We start from the raw sequence: 23,108 nt of genomic DNA on the forward strand, positions 1-23,108 counted from the left end.
AATGTCTAAAATTTTTATGTTTTTCTAACAGAGGAAAATAGTAGTATTTTACTGAGTGGCTTAAAATTCAAGTGCTTTTATATTGCTCCATTAATACAGGAAAAGTTCAAGAAGAACTTTTTAAAGAACATTTTGATAATAATAGTTTACTTCCTTGATGTTGTACAGTTTCAAGAAATCCTATCTGGAAAATACATAAATAATAGCCCTGTTGAGGATGGCCCCATGAATATTAACTCCCCTGATTAAGACTTTAACCACCTGATCAGAGAAAGATGAGAGAGAGAGAGAGAGGAGAGAGGAGAGGGGAGACGGGAGAGGGGAGAGGGGAGAGAGGAGAAGAGAGAGGGGAGACGGGAGAGGGGAGAGGGGAGACGGGAGAGGGGAGAGGGGAGAGGAGAGGGGAGAGTGGAGAGGGTAGAGGGGAGGAAAGGAGAGAGGAGAGAGGGGAGAGGGGAGAGGGGACAGGGGAGAGGGGAGAGGGGAGAGAGGAGAGGGGAGAGGAGAGAGGAGAGGGGAGACGGGAAAGGGGAGAGGGGAGAGGAGAGGGGAGAGGGGAGACGGGAGAGGGGAGAGGGGAGACGGGAGAGGGGAGAGGGGAGAGGGGAGAGGAGAGAGGGGAGAGTGGAGAGGGGAGAGGGGAGGAAAGGAGAGAGGAGAGAGGGGAGAGGGGAGAGGGGAGAGGGGAGAGGGGAGAGAGGAGAGGCGAGAGGAGAGAGGAGAGGGGAGACGGGAGAGGGGAGAGGGGAGAAGAGAGGGGAGAGGGGAGACGGGAGAGGGGAGAGGGGAGACGGGAGAGGGGAGAGGGGAGAGGAGAGAGGAGAGAGTGGAGAGGGGAGAGGGGAGAGGGGAGGAGAGGAGAGAGAAAGATTGTGCCATTCATCTGATGCTCAGTGCTGGGCATGCACTGTGCTGAAATCACGTGAGTAGTGGAGATGTGCTGTGGTGCAGAGCAACTGTTTGGAACAGCCTGTCCCTATATTGATCAGATATCTTCATGGTTGAAAACATGAAGTGATTGTTTGTCACTGAGAAAAAAACGTTAAATTAAGAGGGTTAATGGCCTGTACTCTTTCAACTGCAATTGATATTCGTCATCATCTTCCTCTTCTATTATTCAGATTTCATTCATATCACATTCACATCAGTTGGTCACAGTTATTTGCCTGGTGAAGAAATCCAGAATTTTATTCCTGCAAGTGTGACCCTTGATGGCCTTGACTTTGTCAGATTGTATTAACACAATTGCCCATTTACTATTTTTTAAATTAATTAATTTTTATATTCAATATTATTTTATATTAATTGCAGGTGTACAGTATAGTGGTTAGACATTTATGTAACTTAAGAAGAGATCCTCCTGACTATTCAAGTACCCACCCGGCACTATACATAGTTATTACCATATTATTGACTATTATTCTCTATGCTTTAGTTGCTATCCCCATGACTATTTTGTAACTACTAATTTGCATTTCTTAATCCATTTCCCTTTTTCACTCATCCACAAACCTTCTCCCATCTAGCAACCATCAAAGTGTTCTCTATATCTATGAGTTTGTTTCTGTTTTGTTTGTTTATTTTGTTCTTTAGATTCCACATACAAGTGGAATCACATTGCATCTGTCTTTCTCTGTCTGACATACTCCACTCAGCACAGTACCCTCCAGGTCCATCTGTGCCACATTAGATGGCAAGAACCCCTTCCCTTCCATGGCAAAGCCATGTTCCACTGTATGTGTGTACTATTTACTATTTATTTATTTTTTCATCAATGAACACCCAGGCTGCCTCCACATCTTGGCCATTGTAAGCAATGCTACAATGAACATATGGATGCACATGTCTCTTGAAGTAGCATTTGGATTTCTTCAGATAAATACCCTGAGGGAAGATGACTCGGTCCTCCTCTGTCTCTTGTTAAAGACTTTGTTTTAAACTCTATTTTGTCTGGTATAAGTATTGCTACTGCAGCATTTCTTTTTTCATTTCCATTTTCATGAAATATTTTTTTTTTCCATACCTCTACACTCCATCTGTGTGTGTCTTTCAATCTGGAGTGAGTCTTTTGTAGGCAGCATATGTAAGGATTTTGTTTTCTTATCCATTCAGCCCTCCTATGTCTTTTGATTTGATCATTTAATCCATTTATATTAAAATAATTGTTGATAGATATGTAGTTATTGCCATTTTATTATCCTTATATTTGATTTCTCCTCCTCCTCCTCCTCCTCCTCCTCCTCCTCCTTCTCCTCCTCCTCCTCCTCCTCCTCCTTCTCCTCCTCCTCCTCCTCCTCCTTTTTTTCTCCTCCCCCTTCTTCTCCTCCTCCTCCTCCTCCTTCTCTTCTTCCTTCTTCTACTGTCTTAAAGAAATCTGTCTAACTTTGCTTGTAATACTTGTTTGGTGGTGATGAAGTCCTTTAGCTTTTTCTTGTCTGGAAAGCTCTTTATCTATCCTTTGATTCTACGTGATACCTTTGCTGGGTACAGTAATCTTGGTTGTAGGTCCTTGTTTTTCATCACTTTGAATATTTTGTGTCAATCCCTTCTGGCCTGAAAAGTTTCTGTTGCGAAATCACCTTATGGGAATTTCCTTGTAGTTAACTGTCTTTCTCTTGCTACTTTTAAGATTTTGTCTTTGTCTTTAACCCTTGGCATTTCAGTTATGATGTGTCTTGATGTGGGCCTCGTGGGTCATCTTGTTTGTTACTCTCTGCAATTTCTGGGCTTGTATACCTATTTTCTTCTCCAGGTTAGGGAAGTTTTCAGTCATTATTTCTTCAAATAGTTTTTCCATTCCTTGTTCTCTATTTTCTCCTTCTGGTACCGCTATGATGTGAATGTAGGTATGCTTGGTGTTGTCCTAGAGGCCCCTTAAACTCTCCTCACTTTTTGAATGCCTTTTTCACTTTTGCTGATCTGATTGGATTTTTCCTGGTAACTTACCTTCTAAATCACTGATTCAATCCTCTGTTTCATCTAATCTACTGTTGATTCCCTCTAATGTATTCTTCATTTCAGTTATTGTGGTCTTTATTTCTGACTGTTGTTTTTTTATGTTTTCTATCTCCATTTTTATGTTTCCTATCTCTCTTTTGAAGTTCTCCCTGAGATAATTGAGTATCTTTATAACCAGTATTTTGAACTCTATGCCTGGTAGATTGGTTGTCTCCATTTTGTTTAGTTCGTTTTTTGGAGCTTTGTTCTATTCTTTTATTTGGGAAATGTTTTTTTGTCTCCCCATTTTGGCTGCCTCCCTGTGTTTCGTTTCTATATATTAGGTATAGCTGCTAGGCCTCCTGGTCTTAGTAGAGTGACCTTATGTAGTAGGTGTCCTGTAGGATCCAGTGATGCAGTCTCCCTTGTCACCAGAGCTGGGTATTCCAGGTGTGTCCCTTGTGTTGGTTATGTGTGCCCTCCTGTTGAGTTGAGATCTGATTGCTGTTTGCACATAATGGGAGGGATTGACCCTCTAGCTGATTGGTTGTGAGGACTGGCTGTGACTACAGTGGAGGAACTGTTGTGCAGGGCCTTACCCTACATAGCAGGGCCCACTTTAACAGGGCTCCGGTGCCGTAGATGTGGATATGTTGTACTTAGGAGTGTCTAAGTGAAATGGTGCTTCAGCCCAGTCTGAAGCTGGCCACTGGGCATGCCACCCCCATGGCCTCTTAAATTCAGTTGGAATAGATTCTTTGTATTGATATGCCAGCAACTAGATACAAAATGCATTTGTTTTATTTTATTTTCAATTTTTGGGTATTTCTTTCTTTTTAAAATGTAATTTTGTTTTATGATTATACAAATATTTAGAATTTTCAAAAATCAAATCTTTAAAGTAATGCATATTCCAAGAAATTTAAGTTCTATATCTGCCCCGTATATTGAATGACTTCTCTTATAAATAGAAATTTTTAAAATTTTATAGCTTATCCTTGCATTGTTTTTAATAGAAGCATGTATGTATATATTTATATTTGTATTCCCCCGTTTATCCAATAAATGACAGTATATCAGCATACCATACATACCTTCCTTAGTCTTTTATTCAATTTAGTAATATATCTTGTATATTATAAGATATAATGTAATTATAAAGATGTCTTTTATTCGCTATTATAGTAGCATAGTATACCACTGTGTGGCTATACTGTTGTTTATTCATTCAGTATATTACAAATAATGTTTTCAACCAGGCCACCTAAAATGCACATAGTTACACATAGTATAGCAGCATTTTACTTTACTGCCCTGGTTGCTGAATTTATATTAATGTAGTCTAATTGTTTGAGTTTAAAGTTAATAATAATAAAATTATCTTTGAAAATAAATATCAATACATATTGCATAATCATATTTTTCTGTTGTTTGAAACACATCTAGAAATTTACATGTTTCTCAGGTAGATATATTTTTCAAGCTAATCCTATTATATCAGTATGTAAAGAACTTTTTAAACCTTGATTTCTGTTCCTATTAAGTTTGTGGATTTACCAATTTGACAAATATACTTTCTATTACCTCATTAATGTAGCTGGTAAAGATGTAGTACATTTTGGAACCAAGTACATGATCTGAGAATACCATAATAATGTGCTTTCCGGGGGACATTGACTCATCAATCAATAATAGTTAGGATAATTTTCAGTCAGAAATGACTCAACATTATTTTAACTATCCCAAATTACTTCTTTAAATTTCCTCAGAGTGGATAGAGTTTTTAGAAAAATATTTGAATTTTAAAATATTTCTAAAATTTAAAATATGTAAAGGAGTTAAGATGCCATGAATGTTGTAATTAAATGGATTAGATTCTAGAAATAGCAAACATCTATGATATTAACAATGTATAAACTGAGCAGAGCAGGTATTGCCAAATATCTGGAAAGCAAGATTCATTCATGATAATAACTCAGAATTTTATTGTACTTTTCAATTTTCATAGTGCACCCCCTTCCTTTATTGATCTCCCCCACAACAAATCTGAGCGGAAGACAGGGCAAATCCAATCGTTTCCATGGGAAAAACCTAGCACAGAAGAGAACAGCTTTCCGTAGTAGACATATAATTTTTAGCTCACTGACAAATTTTGCTACTTGTCCATTCTAATTGCATTACAAATATCATGTAGAAACCAATTTAAATGAGAGCAGGTCATTTTAGGAGTGAATGTCTGACCCTGCTTTAAGCTAGCATTTAACTGGCTTCTTCAAGAATGGTCTGAGGGAAATTTAAAAATTAAAGCTCTAAAAAGAGAATTGCTATTAAACTGACTCAAATATAGGCTAAGTTTCTTTTGCAGCGGACAGTGTAATGACAGATAAACTGAAGGAAACTACACACACACGCACACACACATGCACAATCAAAAAAGAAAATGTTAAACCAAACATAATTTCAAGTTGAGTTTCTTAAAATCACTGCCATTAGAGATAATGCTGGAATGCAAGAAAGCTGATAAATACTTTGTGAAACGATGTTTTCCCCCTGTGAATGTGAAACAACTTTCTGAAGCTGTTTTCATCCTAGACTATGGTAAATTAATAGTGTAGAGGAGGAATGTGCCCCCTAAATTGTCCTGAAGCAAGTTGGAAGAGTAGAATTCACCAGGAAACCTGGCACCAGCACCAAATACTCCTTTATTACATCGTTTCTCCTGTATTAGCAGGTAATACAGTGAAAACAGAAACTAGTCTGGCTCGAAGAAGTCTGGGCGCTTTAATAACCTCAGGATTCCAACTGGTTTCATGTTGACAGCTTATGTGTCCCAGTCGAGATCAAAGAAATAGGGTTCCATAAAATTTTATCTATGTTACCTACTCTGTACTATTCCTTCCCACCTTGGTGTCTATCGCTTCTCACCAGAACAACCTATACTCCATAAAAGCATCCTGTGTACCATTTGCTGGCTGTTTTCAGCAAAAGGGATGGAGTGAGTACTTTTTGTCATCCAGTCATTTCATGGGCCATTGACATACCCAGGTCAGTAGTTTCTGAAAGCCTCCTTCTGATTCAAGCTCTTCTGAATTCTTGGCTTAAGGGGCATTTCTTGGATCCATGCATATCCTTCCCAGTATACAATCTCAATAGATGAGTAAACTGAAAGAATACGTAGATCCAACATGGCAAATAGAAAGAATTGTAATTTTACTCATAACTATTGATGACAAAAAGAACTATAAAATATTCTACGTAAAAGGGGATATGCAGTGGTGAAAATAATAGTGATCATGGAAGTCACTTATTTAGTAAAGTAAAAGGCATGTAGAACACAAGGCAACATGGTTTTAAATTATTTTATATTTTCATCCCTTCAGCTGTAAGTCCAATGTATTTCACTCAAATTATGTTGAGTGATTGCTGTTTTTAAGCTCCCACAGCAAAAAGAAAAAAATCTCATTAACAGTTGACTAAAATACAAGCTAATAAATTGCTAATCTATGATTGTAGTGTAAATACATAAAGTATGGGAGTCTCACTCACAATATTTTAAAGTCAATGGATCACCATGTTAACTATATGCAGAGTTAATATTTCTATGCTGAGGTAAGTTCTATTTTAAAAATAATTGTATGTGCATAGCAACTGCAATATAACTGTTATTTACAAGTTATGTACTTAAACTCACAAAGCTACTGTACTTATACTGTGCTGTAATTGTTCGAATATCAGGGATAATTATTTTTATTTCTTGGAATGTGTGTGTGTGTGTGTGTGTGTGTGTAATTTTATTGCTAATTATACTCTAGTATTTGAATGTTTCAGAAATCACTGCAATAGCTGTTTAGACATCACATTCTTAAGGTTCTGGGTTTTTTGTTGTTGTTTGGCATTTTACATCACTTAAATTTATAATACTGAAATGCATTATATTTAATGGATTTAGAATAGGGTATACCATTTTTATACAAAATTTTCTTTCCACTGTTTATTATTATTATTCTAAGTGAGGACTATGTTAGCAGCCTAGTATGCAACCATAATTTAAAAATACTTTTGCTTAATTTTAAGATCATGAAAGAATTGGTTCTGCTCAAAATTAGAAAGAATTAATTATTTATATTATAACCCCAATTTGACGAAGAACAAGGCCTTCTTAAAATTATAAGATAGTGACAATAATAAGATAGTGGCAAAATTATAAGAGTGAAAATTATAAGATATAAGATAGTTGAAAATTCTTTACAACTAATGTTTCTATATATTTTTCCCTTTCGTGTATCCTTATTAAAAAAATCTTTAGAAAAGCAAAAAATGTTATTGGAGACTTATTTGATGAAGGCCTCATGATTGCAAATACTGATAGTAACTATTTAATATCTATTGAGCTCTAGGTTTTATTCATGTAATAACTCAGCTCTAACAACCCTTTGGGTATTATATGCCCATTTTATAGATAAAGATATTGAGGTTCAGAGCCCTTGAGATAAAAGCACAAATATAACTTGTACATTTATTAAAAATGAGTGTATATTTGTTAGATTTCTTGTTCTAGCCAGAGCTTTTACTAAATCTTTAGTATAATAGGTGCTATTTAGGAGCAGAAGGTAAATAAAATTAGATTTAACATATGGAAAGATAGATAGCCTAGATAAGCATTTGAGTCTTGATGTTAGGTGTAATTCTCTGCAAGACACTGAAAACACAGTGTTCACTTTATCCACATAGCCTTCATAGGGTCACTGCATGATCTTCCAGAAAAATTTCATACTGTCATGAGTCTCAACCCTCAGAGAAGATTAAGAGCCTGAAAAATTAAGTGGCTTTGGAAATAAATGAGATAAGGATGAGATAATTGTAGAATTTTAGTGATGGAAGAATGTCTGAAGAAATTTGGACTTTCTCAGCTGTGCTGCTTCCTTTACAAGCATCCAGAAAGGCCTGAAGCCACAAATGTTGGTTGTATGCATTGAGGAATATTTTATTGATTTGCTTGAATGGGACAAAGAAGTCACCTATTCATCTTTGAGGCAGAGCACTTAGCCTGGTGCCTGGCATATACAGGGATCCCTGAGATAAATGTTTACTCGGCAAATACATACCCCAAATGAATATACAGGAGGAACAAATAATTATGAACTCATTCAGTGAATATTTTCTCTAAGAATTATCTTTACAAAAAGAAGTTACAACAATAAATTCCTCTATACTCTAAAAATCTTTTAACAGCTAAAACAGTTTTTGGTATAAAATGCCCTTAGATGTATCAGAAGAGCTGACTTTCCTATGCCTTGCTATGTGATGGCAGCCTAAGTATAGCCTTTGGGTAATCTAAACACTGATTTTTCTAAATAAAATTGCTTATGAAAAGTAAATTTTTAGAGGCAGCATATTAGGACAGACACCAATTTCTGAAATAGAGACTCTGGGATATAACATAAAACACTTAATACCTACTTAGTGGTAGTTACTACATGTAGTAATTATATATTCTGTCTATTACATTTAGAGGGGCTCAGAAACTGCAATAAATGTAGAAATAACTTAAGCTTTCTATGGCAAATATCACTAGACTTAAATTTAAAATTTTAAGGGCTTTTTAATATGATATCACAATTCATCAGAGTGAGACTTTCTGCTGAGAAATTTATGTGTGTGATTCTCAAATGGAGGTAATCATGATGTTTGGGCTAGGAGGGCTAAATTTGATGTTAATTTCTCTCCCCTCATTCTGGATGATACTGATATATCCTTGGAATGTATAATCTTCTGAAGATATATTTGCAGATTCCCAGAGTGGAGAAGAACTGGGATTTAATCCAGATGGATTTTGGTCACTTAAAAACAAATGAAGTTAGAAATAGGTGAAGGTCAAATGTTTTTGAGTCTCTGAGAAGCCACTAGAATTTTCAGAAAAATAAATAAATAAATAAATAAAAAGACTAGATGAACTGTAAATGCAAGAGTGTGTGATTTTCCAGATTGATTTATTGAGATAGGTAATTTATCTGTTTTTACGTTGCTTGTTTACTTATGTGGTAGAATGGCATTTTTGAAGTTTGAGGTAATGCTTTCCTTTATTTCTTTGGCTCATTGAACTCTGAGTAAATCAGGCAGGTGTTGGTTTTCAATGACGTCAAGAAACAGCAAAAATGCAGACAGCACAAAAAATAAAGAATCGTCACTTTTGAATTTAAAATTCGAAGGCCTCAGTGAAATGGGAAGCACTTATGCACATAGACATTGCTATGGGAGAATATATGGAAAGAGGAAAGATTGTCATGCTGTAGTAGAGAGACATCCTGGATTTGGAGGGGTTGAGAGGAAAAAAAGGAAGTGTGACCAGCGACAGAATGGCCCCAGGATGAAGGACGGATGTGAAGGTGCCAAATGTACCAGAAAGAGTCAGCATTCAGAGTGCTCCCAGCCACTTGAGGAAATCCCATCCATTACCCACACAGGAGCTAAATACTCAGTATGCAGAACTCCAAGGTATAGTCATTGGACACCAAACATTACCTGTGCCAACAATTAAATATACATTCACCCTTTACTGGCAGAGAGGACTACTTAAGTAGCAGCCAAGGTGCTTCCTTTAGACTTTCCATGAACAGTGAAGCCATTTGACCCTCCCTATACTTTACTGACTTATCCTGTATAAAAAGATTTCTTCCAGTTTGCCAGAACATGGAAAAGTTCTGTGATGGAAAGTGGTGCCCTGGACATTGTCAAAGACAAATTGTTAAGCAGAGTTGAATGGGCAAGGGAGACTTTATTCAAGACTATTGCAACAGGAATCACGATTATTGCAATAGGAGAAAGAGATCGAACTCAGCATTGAATATAAAATGCCTAAGTGGGGATTTGTACATACCAATGGGCAGGGTGAAGAAGTGGATGGAAAATTACTAAGAATTTTGTTAGGTATCAAGTGTGGGGAAAGGGAAACTTGATTTGATATTAAGGGTCAAGGGAGTGTCTATAAACTGGCTTAGCAGAATTTCTTGCTAAGGAATTAAGCTTAGCAGGCCAAAGATGGGGCCAAGGAAAAGGCCTAGTTATAAAAAATAAGTGCTCAGAGGACCCTAAACAAAGTTTGGTTAAATTGGGAGTCCTTGTTAACATCTAGAGGAAGAGAGTGCTGTGGAAGGAGCATCACTCTCTCCCACCAACCCTGCTTGCCAATCTCTGTCACCTCATATCCTCACAACCTTCCTGACCCCATTACATATTAATCATATCCTTAGACCAGAAAAACATGAGAAACAAACAGCTTCAAAAACATATCCATTTTCCACAAATTATTTGTGCTACCTGATATCACCAGGCCTAGGGCAAAGCTCCTTGCTTCTGGCCTCTGCTGTGATGGAAAACCATCAGGTTAAATGCTCTGAGATCTCAAATCTTTCAGCCCACATTTCTTTATCTTGACAATCCAGCATTCTGCATGATACTTAAAGTAGGTCTATTTTTAAAAGTAACAACTTCTACTCAGTGTTTACTGACTCTATACTGGTGGTTCTAATCTCATGGAATCACCTGGGAAACTTTGAAAATATACAAATATATAAAAAATATATAGAAAATATATAAATACTCACACAAAATACTGCGCAAACTGAATTAGAACTTATCCAGCATAGGTTGAGGACAGAGGCAGAGTATGTTTACAAAGTTCCCAGGCAATTATGATGGCCATATGCCTTTTGGAAATGGTGACTTTGACAACTGTCCTCCAGGGCAGTACCCTCACCCAGGAGCTCACAATGAGTATGCTGAGTCATCAAAATATTGAAAATGAAAGGGAATGTATTGTCTTAGTGTTTGCTTTGGAAACTGCAAAGTAATTGTAATAATAGTACAATTGTAGTTGTAGGTAACAATTATTGAGTGCATTCTATTCACCGAGCTCTGTACTCTGAGCCTGTGTAATTCTTACACTGGGCCTGTGATATTAGTATCTTTGAAATGAGAAAACTGAGGCTTTGGAGGTTAAGTCATATGGACAAAGTTATACAGCATATAAGTGACAGTGCCAAGAATCACAGATCTGCCCAAGTAATTTTCTCATTCTTAACTATTATGTATTATAGCTTCAATATTTTATCCCCTAGAGTTTTTTTTTTATTCTTTTTTCTTTTTTTTAAATTAGCTATTACAGTTACCTAATGAGGTTACAAATTAAACAGAGGTAAAATAAAATATAAAAACATACTTATGCCCATTATGGAGTCAAATTTGAAGTATTCTTTGCAGATTTTTATATATGTGTAGCTTTTATTTGTGACATGCTATATGCATACAGGAATATGTTCTACTTAAAAAAAAACTATTTATAACAAGTATTTCCCATATTATTATAACATCTATAAAAATTTTACCCTCAATGGTCGCCTAATAGTCTATTAGCTTAAAATAATCATTCTCCTCTTTTTATTTGTATTATAAATAACATTTAGTACCTCAATAAAGTTCTTAAACACTAAATAATTATATATATATATATATATATATATATATATATATATATATATATATATATATATATATATCAGGGGGTGTCAAAAATGTGTACAGAAGACTTGTATTCATCTTTTGTTATCGGTATATATTATTACAATTTTAATACAGTTTTTTTCTTTGGGACCCTCAATGTGTGTGTGTGTGTGTGTATTTCTTCAAATGTCTATTTCTTCAGGTTCTATTCCTAAAAGAGTTATTTTATTTAAAATACATTATTTGAAAATTCTAAATACCTTATGCAAAATTCTTTTTTAGAAAGACATACAAATTTACAGTTAGCACTATGTGAAGTGACTTCAATTTTATTTATTATCTTATTGAACAGTATCATTTTTCATTTTTGTTAATGTGATAAAATAGTATCTTGAAATCAGAGTTTTCATACCCCTTTTAACCATGTTTTGTTTTCTTGAATAAATACTATGTTGTGTCCTTTGTTTTTTTCTAAATATTTTCATCTAATAATAACAACAAAAACAACAGTTTACATTCTATGGAGCACTTATTGTATGCAAGGCACCATTTAAAAACTTTACATGAATTACCTAATGTATCTCAAACAACATGCATTTAAATAAATATTCTTGATTGATCCATTTTATGTATTAGGAAACTGAGACCCAGAGAAATGAGGAGAGATGAATTGGGGAGATCTGCTGAAAGCTATTACTAAACTAGTATTCTCTTTTTAAAAATATTTTATATCATAGTGATTAAGAATTTTCCTATAATAGTATTTTTATAGATAATATTTTTATAGATGATATAGATAATAAGTTTGTTGTTTATCCTTCCATTTTATTTGTTTTTATTGTGCAAAATTGTGTTTGCGTGTGGTCAAATTATCAATATATTTAATGATTTCTTCCTTTGCTTCAAAGATGACAAAGTAACTCCTTTATTTCAAAAATAATCAGTCTCCCATAATTCTAGTTCTTAATGCTGTCTTTATTTCTTTAATATACTGGGAATATATTATATAAATGATATGAGATATGACTCTAAATATAAATTGATTTTTCCACAAGTAACCCATACTTTAAAATTAATTCATTGAACAATCCTTTATTTACCTATTGGTTTATGATAGCTCTTTTATTATATGTTAAATTCATCTACATAAAGTCTACTAAATTATTTTATTTCCTCTTGAAGCTGTATTATAGCATTTCAATTATTATACTATTATAAAAATTTTAAATACCTTTTAGAGTAATCTCTAGGATTCTGATCAGTGTTAATCTAGCAGAATATTCTCTCAGAGGGGAAAACAGAAGAAAATGATGTGATAAGAAACAGCAAAGAGAGACAAGTAGAATGAAATCTGTGAAACTGAGATTAGTATTTCATAAAGTATGTGCCGTCTCATTCCGAACTCACATGGGCATGTGAACTACAGATAGGCATACAACCTATACAAAAAAAACAAAACAAAACAAAAAAACAAACAAACTATTTTGTAGCTATTCCAGAAGCTGAACTTGTAATGGCACACAGAATTGATATTTCTTTGCTCAGGATCTATAAGCGTGAAAACTAATTTGAGAAAAATGTTAAGTGGAAGGCATTCCAAACTTTCATGTGCATAAATCACAACATATACTGAGTGTGCTCTTATTATTTAAATTGAAGCACAATATTATATGCATATATCTCAGCACAATAATTCATATTTTTGAATCACATCAAATTTTTTGTTTCTACTAAGGGAAGAAAATACTTTATCTTTACAAATATGTATTGAGAAGATATTATGCTAATTATTAACAATAAAAAGATAAATTATGTCTCCTGCCTTCAAAAAGCTCTCAGTTTGAAAGGGCTGAAAAGCATATTAAAAAGCAATACACTATGATTAAGTCATAATAATAGAGTAATAGAACTAGTACAAATGAAGAAATGTTCAGTTAAGGGAAAGGTGAAATCTTCTCAGAGATAGTGATATTGAAGTGAAACACAGTATAAATCTACAAATAATAGCATTGTATATTATTGTGTATTATGCACACGAAGCTAGGTCTCCTATTTTTCCCTATCTGAATACCTTAATCTAAAAGATTCATTGGCTGATAAACCATGCCTTTGAACAAAATAAATATCAGAAGTAATCACAGTTGCCCTTCTGGATTGTTCCTACAACCTTACTTAGATTTTTCTAGCATTTGATAGTTTAATCATTTTGCACTACTTTAATCTTGAATATTGACATGCTTCCCCCCTACGAAAATGATACACTATGTTACGGCACCCTATTTGTTACAAAGTCCTTTGAGTCAAACATCAGAAACTTTGTTAAATATTGTAATATTATTATTCACAGTCAATTCTTTTTTTCTTTCTATGTAGGAATAAAGAGACTGAGAAGGTGCACAGATTACCTATGTTTTGTAACTAAGCAATTCAATTGAAATGCACAAGGATTTATTGAGATTTTACTATGTGTCTGACACTGTTACCCAAGCTAAGGATAAAAAAATCCATAATACATAAACTAGAATAAGAAGAATTTCTTTCTCTGCCAATGCTTAAGTAGACCACATGATATTGGTTGTGAGGTAATTAAACACAGATGTCCCTCCTGTGCTGCTTCAGGAAATGTTTTTATCCAAATAGGAAATCCATATGAAATTGAGACCTTAATCAGGAAATAGCCATCTTATTGAAAAGGGTTTTAACCCCAGCATTGCTATCCTCTCATTATCACAATATATGTAACCCAGACATACAACAGAGCATCTAGAAGTTGACAAAAAAAAAAAGCTCATCCAAAGTTACTAAGTAAATAACAGTTCCTAGTTTACAGTTTTATTACAGTAAACAAATCTCAGGATAAATCAATTAATAAAGTCAGTAGTGAAAGTGAACTTATGGAATGGTAGAAAAATCGACAAGAGCCCTGAAACAAATAATATCTTATCTGAAAGCAGAGACTCTGGGATAAGAATGTGTGATCCTGGGTATATGATGAAAAAAAATGGAAACAAGGCAGATCTTTAATGAAGAAAAACTAAAATTCATATTAGAAGTACTCCAAGATAGAGACTTTAGTGTTTGCTGCATATTTTCAGTCAATAAACAGATCATGAGTCATCATAAAAGCAAGAAAACGGTCTGTTTTAAAGCCCTAAGCCAAAGAATTGCAAGCGCACAGGGTAGAATGGACATACTATTTAAAGTCAAGATTTTGACCTGGGTATGTACCCCAAAAATGTGAAAATATTTATCTGTGAAGATATACCTATGTACTCCGATGTAGCTTTTATTTACGGTGGCCAAGACATGGAAACAACCAAAGTGTCCTTCAATAGATGATTGGATAAAGAAGATGTGGTATATATACACAATAGAATATTACTTAGCCATAAGAAAAGATGAAATACTCCCATTTGCAACAACATGGATGGATCTTGAGATTATTATGCTAAGTGAAATAAGTCAGACAGAACCATATGACTTCATTCATATGTGGGATATAAAACTGAAAGCAACAAATGAACAAGACAAACAAATAAACAAAAACTTAGACACGGACAACAGTTTAGTGGTTACCAGAGGGTAAGGGGGTATGGGTAAGGGTAAGGGTAAGGGTGGAAGAGGTTAAAGGGGGTAAATTAAAAAAACAAAAAAAAGATTTTGATAATTTACCCTAGGTAAATAAAGTAAGAATCTCACCATACCTCCACGCACCATCCCAATAAGCCTTCTGCTTTAGTAGACTACACATTATACTCTCATATAAGAGGATCATTATTTGTTGAGACCTTACTGAAATGATTTTGATCCTATGTATTGATAGTGTCAGGTCTCTACACCTATAGTATCATTAAGAAGGCACATTTCATCCTATTTAATATATCCACCCTCTATTTCATGTGACACTGTTGCAGAAAAACTCTCTGGAAAATTGCAACAACAGTAGGTTTTATTAATAGCTTCCAGAGGAATCAAAATGTTGAGGTTTACTATCAGTCATCTCAGTGCTTCCTTGGGGTCAGAGAGGGTTGAGGAAGGAGGGTTCTGATGAGCCATAAAGTAGCTCACCCAGCTCACCTCAGGCTTCACATTATTTTTAATTGATTTCAGCATCCACAGAGCGCCCTATGAAGCTGTATTTCCGAACCTGGAGCAAGAAATAAACATAAGCCTCGTAAGGACTGACCCAGGGAAGAGGCAAGAATCAACCCAATTTACTCTTGCTCTCCCTTATAGCCTCTCTCTCTCTCTCTCTCTCTCTCTCTCTCTCTCTCTCTCTCTCTCTCTCTCTCTCTCTCCCCCCCCTCTCTCTCCTGTCTCCCTCCTTTTCTCATTTTCCAGATTAGCTTTCCCTACTTTAATATGTATATACTACGTACTTAACGCTCAGCTCTACAAGGACTTCTCAGATTAGAGCAATCAATTGAGGCTTGTCCAGTCATTCCAAGCCATACATATTTCAAATACTACTCGATAGATAGTATATAATTGGGCCATCTTGGGTAAATTGTCCCATTTTGATTCAATCAGGTGCAGCCAAGATGGTACTAGAGGTATGGATGAGAACTTTTTTATTTAACTGCAAAGCACAAACAAAAACATTGGCAGATGAAATAATTGTCCTCTTTATGTGCTGCTCATATTGATAGCATCAAGACTGAGTAAAGTCTCTTCAGTAGATATGCTGTAAAACCAAGAGGTGAGATTAAGGGCCTTTAAAGTGTTTTTCAAGTATAACCAAGAATTTCTAAGAATTTTATGGTAAAGCCGTCAAATCCAAAATGATAAATATTAATAATGATAATAATGGTTAAAGAATTAATAAATTATTCATCAATAAAATGACAAATTGAGCAATGAACCATTGAGTAATTTCCGTATAAAAGCACTTTATTGTGTATCATATATTACCTGTGTTACATCACACATTATATATGCTATTGTATTATATATTATGTATTTTATAGTACATATATTGTATCATGTGTAATATAAGCCATGACATTACATAATGCCATGTTTTAAACATATAATATTTAAAACTATTCCATGAGGTGGGTGCAAATTTATCAACAGTAAATAACAAGAAAACTATGTTTCGTCAGTTTAACTTTCTTAACACTACTGGTATTGACTGAATGTTTGTGTCCCTTCAAAATTTTTATGTTGAAACCTAATCCCCAGTGTGATGGTATTTGGAGATAAGGCCTTTGGGACGTGATTAGTTCATGAAGGTAGAGCCCTCATGTATAAGATCAGTGCCCTTATAGAAGAGACTCCAAAAAGCTCCCTTTCCCCTTCCACACTGTGAGGTTACAGCTGTCTGTGAACTAAGAAAGGGGTGTTCATCAGACACTGAATCTGCCACAGTCTTGATCTTCAATTTCCCAGCCTCCAGAGCTGTGAGAAGTATTGATTGTTGTTTAAGCCACTTGATTTATGGTATTTTTGTTATAGCATCCTGAATGAACAGAAACTGCTACTAAAAAGCAGGGATGTTGCTGTAATAAATACTGTGGAAGAGATTTTGGGACTCAGTAATGGGCAAAGACTGGAAGAGTTTTGAGTTGCATGGTAGAAAAAGCTTTCATTGCCATGAAGCTACTATTTAAAGGAGCTTGTGGTGGGAGCTCAGAAAGAGAAGAGGAGAGCTGTAAAGAAAGCCTCAGTCTTCTTAGAGAATACCTAAGTAATCCTAAACATGATATTGGCAGGAAGATGAACTGTAATACCAGGTCATTCTGATGAGATCTCAGATGGAAATGAGGAACATGTTATCGGAAACTAGAGAAAGAGCCATCCTTGTTACCAAGTGCCAAGGAATTTAGCTGAACTGTATTTCTGTTCTAGTGTTTTATGGAAGGTAGAACTTGCAGGTGATGAAATTGGATATTTAGCTGAAGCTATTTTTAAGGTCCTCCTGCCTGTGTATAGTCAAAACATAAAAAGAGATAAGTCACTTAAAGACAGAAATGTTAAACAGAAAAAAAAGGAAGCAGAACTTAAAGATTTAGAAAATTCTCAGCCTATTCATATTATAAAAAATTAGAAAACTAAAATCAAGTGACCATTTGATAAAAAGATTGGTATGAATTACCATCTCTACAGAAGTCAGGAGGTAAACTCCAAGAAAATGAAAGGATAACACCAAAGGTGATTAACATCAAAGCCACCACTCCCATCACTGCCTAGGTGCAAGGGCCTAGAGTGTCAGAGAAGGTTCAAAAGAGGAGCTGCTGGCACCTGTGGGACCTACGTTTCCATTGCCTGGTGCCTCCTCTTGTTGCCAGGTCTTCTCCCTACATTCCAGCTCTGAGATCCTTAGTTGCCCCAGGTGCAGCTCTGGGGGGCCTCAGTTCAGTGCAGTATGCTGTGACTGCCCCTCTGGAGGCTGCAAGCAGTTAACTTTGGCAATATCCCTCAGGGCATCTTCTGTACAGGTCCAGGAGGCATGGTCACCTACACCTAGTTTTCAAATGATAGCGCCACATGGAGTCACAGCAGGCACAGAACCTGAACCATGGAGAACTGCAGGCATGGCCCCTGCAGAGAGCTGCCTGGGTCAATACCCAGGTAAATCGACTCAGTGGTGCTGTCGTGCTGAGTCATGGGAATGCAGCCAAAGAGTATTATTCTCAATCTTTAAGGCCTACTGGAATTTGCCCTTTTAGGTTTTGGACTTATATGGGGCTATTACTTCTTTCCTATTTTTCCCATTTGGAATGGAAATGCCTATCCTATGCCTGCCTCACCAGTGTGTTTTGCAAGCACACATCACGTTTAGTTTCACAGGTTCACAACTAGAGGGGGATTTATATCAGGATGAGTCATACCTTGAGTCTCACCCATGTTTGATGTAGATAATATTTAGGTAAGATTTTGGACTTAGGCTTTAAAGTTGATGCTAGAACAAGTTAAGACTTGTGGGGCTATTGGAATGGAATGAATGTATTTTGCATATGAGAAGGACATTAGCATTATTGCCAGCTGTAAATCAGCAGCTTCCTCGAACAAGTATTGTCTTTTACAATTCTTTTTGTTCTCATCGAAATAATAGGGTATATTTTTATTTTTGTGTATATAAGAAGATTCCAAGCAGCTTCTATGCTTCCTGATAGTGTATCATCTCATTTCTCCCCAGAGACTTTTATGAGATCTTGTCCATTGTCTCTATTGGTTAATGTTTGAGCATAAGAAGAGAAACCCACACAAACTGGTAAAGTAAGTAGTTGGTTAATTTTAATACTAGATCTCACAGAACATACAGCCAGATCTCATCAGAAAAGCTGTTGAAACTGTAGAGTTGGTATGAGTGATGTTGAATGAGACTTCTGATATTCTAGAATTGCAGTTAAAGATAATTGTAAATTATACTCATGACAGACTCTGAGTGCTTTATATTCTAAAAAAGAATTCCAATGAGCAACTCGTAATGGTGGCCAGATTTTTCTCCAGAGAGTTTTCCAGTGATCACTCTACTACTCCCTCCCTAGTGAATAAAAAAGAGAAACTTGAAGGTAAATGGAAGACTCAGAGGGTCTTGGCAGTACAGTTGGGCACAGTGTACAAAAAATAGTAAAAAAAGTACTCAGTTTTCTGCCTCCTGACAACTCTCCCCACTTCTCAAACAGGACTCTCTACCACTAACAATACCAAATTCAAGGATAGTCGAAGAGAATCACTAGGATAGTCTGGGTACACCTCTAAGAGATAGAACTGTGCATCACATTCCTTGGGTGGATTTTGGACAAATTGAAGAACTTGAAGGCCCATTGTTGTGTGATCATGAGTGAAGAAAATAATGAGGAATCTCTTGGCAGACCTTGACTTGTATCCTCTGAGTTTGAGGTACTGTCCATTTTGTTATCTATAGATTTTGGCATGCTGAGAATCATCTGGAGTATCTCATACTATTAGGGCTTGGAGGAAACATGATAAAGTGTATTTCGAAAAAGATGGAGGCAACTTCCATTATGGTTCTCTTTATACCTCAATTGATGACAGACAGGATCTCAGCAATTACTAAATATTTGATTGAGGGGAAAAAAATGAATTAATGAAGTAGCAAAAGGCATAGAATTGTCCAGACAGCTGCCAGACAAATAATAGTATTCTCAACATTAAAAAAAAAAAGGATCAGATGGTCAAGATGGTAGAGTAAGTAAATACAGTGCTCACTTCCTCCACAACCACATCAAAATTACAACTAAACTACAGAACACCATCATTGATAATTGCCCGAAGTCTAGTTGAACAGAAGTCCTATAACTAAAGATATACAGAAAAGCCATGTTGAGACTGGTGGGAGAAGCAGAGACACAGCACAGGCTGGTCCCACACCCATGTGTGGTGGTTAAAAATAGGGAGGGATATTTCTGCCTCAGAGGACCCCCAAAAAACAAAGTGTCCCAAAGGCTCCCCAACCCAGGGTTCCAGCACTGGAGAGAGAAGTCTCCATAACTTCTGGCTGTGAAAACCAACAGAGATTGTGGCTGAGTGAGATAAAGGGTGGCTGGAGTCCCAGGCATTCCTTTTAAAGAGCCCACACATGGACTTAGTGGCTGATGGAATCACTTGTTCTGATCTCCAGTTCTGGGACAGCAGATCAAAAGGTGTCAGGGAGATATGGGGAGGAACTGAAGTGTTTAACTACAGGGTGAGGGCTTGAGAGACAGCTTTCTCTAAGACAAATGTCAGCACAAGCCATTGTTCCTTAGTTGAACCCTCCCCCGACCCAGAAGGGCACCATATCTAAGTCTCAACCTGACTAATGAGGACAGCCCCCCTGTATGATTCCCTGAGACCCCATCCCACCAAACTTGCGGGTTCACCCAAACCACTTCTAGTGGTTTTTCCATATAAATGGCCTGTCTTGGCTCATGCTTCAAAATTTCCTAAAATCTCTCAAAGGTTCACAACCCCCAAACAAGCAGTATCTGGTCTTGAAATGCCCTGTAACTCTTGCTAAGCAGCCCTAAGCCCAGCACTAGCAGCAGCCAGCATCAGTTTGCATCATAGCCTGTCCCAGGTCCCCTCAAGCCCATCATAAGTGGCAACCATTTGCATGTCACTTTGTAGCTCATACCAACTGGCTGTCTGTGGGGCAACTTGGCCTGCACCAGAACCCCTCCCAAGAGGCTCCAGAACCAATGCACACAGTGGCCAGTTTCAGACCACACAACAGTACTACCCAACAACCTCAAATAATGAAACACCCAAAGGACAGACTTGGCAGGCCCCAGAGCCCTGCTAAAGTGAATCTTGCTCCATAAGTTCAGCCTCTGAACAGCAGCTTCTCTGATGTACTTACTGCCAGTCCCCAAAACCAATCAGCCTGAGGGTCAACCCTTCCCATTGACATGCCAACAGAAAGCAAGGCTCAATTACAACAAGAGGGTACATACAACCCACACAAGGGACACACCTGGAGCGCTTGGTTCAGATGACCAGGAAGACTGTGCCACTGAGCCCCATAGAATACTTACTTCATAAGGATACTCTACTAAGAAAAGAGACATTGCAGCTCTACCTAATACATAGAGACAAACACAGAGAGGCAGCTAAAATAAGGAGACAAAGAAACGTGTCCCAAATGAAAGAACAAAACAAAGCTCCAGAAATAAAACTAAACAAAATGGAGACAAGCAAGATACTGGATGAAGAATTCAAAACACTAGTTTTAAGGATGCTCATTGATCTCTGGGAGAACTGCAACAATGAGATAAGAAACAAAATGGAGATAGAAAACATAAAAATGAACCACTCAGAAATGAATATAATAACTGAAATGAAGAACACATTAGAGGTAATCAACAGTAGATTGGATGAAGCAGAGGATCGAATCAGCAATTTAGAAGATAAGGTAGCAGAAAGCACTCAATCAAAACAGCAAAAAGAAAAAAAAAATCCAAGAAATGAGGATAGTCTAAGGGGCCTGTGGGACAACATCAAGTGCACCAACATTCATATCATAGGGGTACCAGAAAAAGAAGAGAGGGAGCAAGAAATTGGAAACCTATTTGAAGAAATAATGACTGAAAACTTCCCTAACCTGGCAAAGGAATTAGACATAGAAGTAAGAAGCACAAAGCGTTCCAAACAAGATGAACTCTAGGAGACCCACACCAAGACACATCATAATTGAAATACTAAAAGTTAAAGGCAAAGAAAAAATCTTAAAAGCAGCAAGAGAAAAGCAGTTAGTTATCTACATGGTAGCTTCCATAGGCTGTCAGCTGATTTCTGAACAGAAACTTGGCCTGCAAGAAGGGGTTGGCATAAAGTATTCAGTGATAAAAAGCAAGAACCTACAACCAAGATTACTGTACCCAGCGAAGCTATCATGTATAATGGAAGAATAAAGAGCTTCCCAGAGAAGAGAAAGTTAAAGGAGTTCATAACCACCAATCCAGTTTTACAAAAAATGCTAAAGAGACTAAGAAGCAGGAGGAAGAGGAGGAAGAGGAAAAGCAGGAGGAGGGGGGGGAAAGAGGAGAAAGAAGAGTAGAAGGAGGAAGAGGGGGAAAAACAATAATAAAATGGCAATAAATAATAATAACACATCTATCAACAATTACTTTAAATGGATTAAATACTCTAAGACATATGGTAGCTGAATGGATAAGAAAACAAGATCCTTACATATGCTGCCTACTAGAGACTCACTTCAGATTGAAGGACAAACACAAACTGAAAGCAAAGGGATGGAAAAAGATAGTTCATGAAAATGGAAACAAACAAAAAGCTGGTATAAGCAATACTTATACCAGGAAAAATAGACTTTAAAACAAAGGCTAACATGAGACAAAGATGGATCCAGTAATTCCACGTTTGGATGTTTATTTGAAGAAACCCAAAACACTGATTTGAAAAGACATGTGCATCCACATGTTTATTGCAAAATTATTTACAATAGCCAAGATATGGAAGCTACCTAAGTATCCATTTATAGATGAATGGATAAAGAAGAATAGATGGATATATACAGTGGAATATTGCTCAGCCATAAAGAATAAAATCTTGCCATCTGCAACAACATGGATGGACCTAGAGGGTATTGGGCTGAGTGGAGTAAGTCAGATAAAGACAAATGTCATATTATTTCACATATATGTGGAATCTAAAGAACAAAATAAATGAATAAGCAAAACAGATACAAACTCATAGATACAGAGAACATTTTGATGGTTGCCAGATTGGAGGGGGCTTGGGGGATGTGAAAAAAGGGGAAGGGATTAAGAAGTATAAATTGGTAGCTACAAAATAGTCATAGTTCTTCATTTTCATGTCTTTTCTTTCCAACCTCATACAATTTAGAGAGCAAATGAGTAGAAGGAGTGAATGGGATTGGTGAGGCAAAAGTGCTTTGAATCAGATAAGAGACTGGAATATTAAACTGGAACTAAACTTTCACAACTGACAAAGACCAAGAAGTTGTAGATTCTTTCTAAGGCAAAGGAGGGCATGTTTGAAAGGAATAATTGAAAAATTAAAACCAGCTAATGTTAATAAAATCTAGTCTTATTAAAGTCAATGTTTATTTCTCTCATGGGTTATCTATCTTTCTCTCTTTCTATCTCAGGTTGGCACAGTCTCATTCTCTTATGTTCTTTATCTTTATCTTCTCACTATCCACATGAGTTTGCCCTCTCTGAATATGTTAGGTTGGTACG

At 36.3% G+C, this 23,108-nt stretch overlaps 1 pseudogene across 1 annotated transcript in view; it reads right to left on the reverse strand.

Annotated features, from left to right (window-relative positions):
- Positions 1-3,175, reverse strand: part of LOC308510048 (protein DEK-like) — a 383,434-nt pseudogene extending 380,259 nt beyond the window's left edge. Inside the window, exons 1-2 of the transcript in view lie at positions 3,134-3,175; positions 2,211-2,363 (exon numbers count right to left, since the gene is read on the reverse strand). The product of the transcript in view is annotated as a protein DEK-like (transcript). The remainder of the gene's footprint in view (positions 1-2,210; positions 2,364-3,133) is intronic.
- Positions 3,176-23,108: the final 19,933 nt, after the last annotated feature.

This window comes from Rhinolophus hipposideros, assembly GCF_964194185.1.
Source record: "Rhinolophus hipposideros genome assembly, chromosome: 2".
NCBI classification, from domain to species: Eukaryota; Metazoa; Chordata; class Mammalia; order Chiroptera; family Rhinolophidae; genus Rhinolophus; species Rhinolophus hipposideros.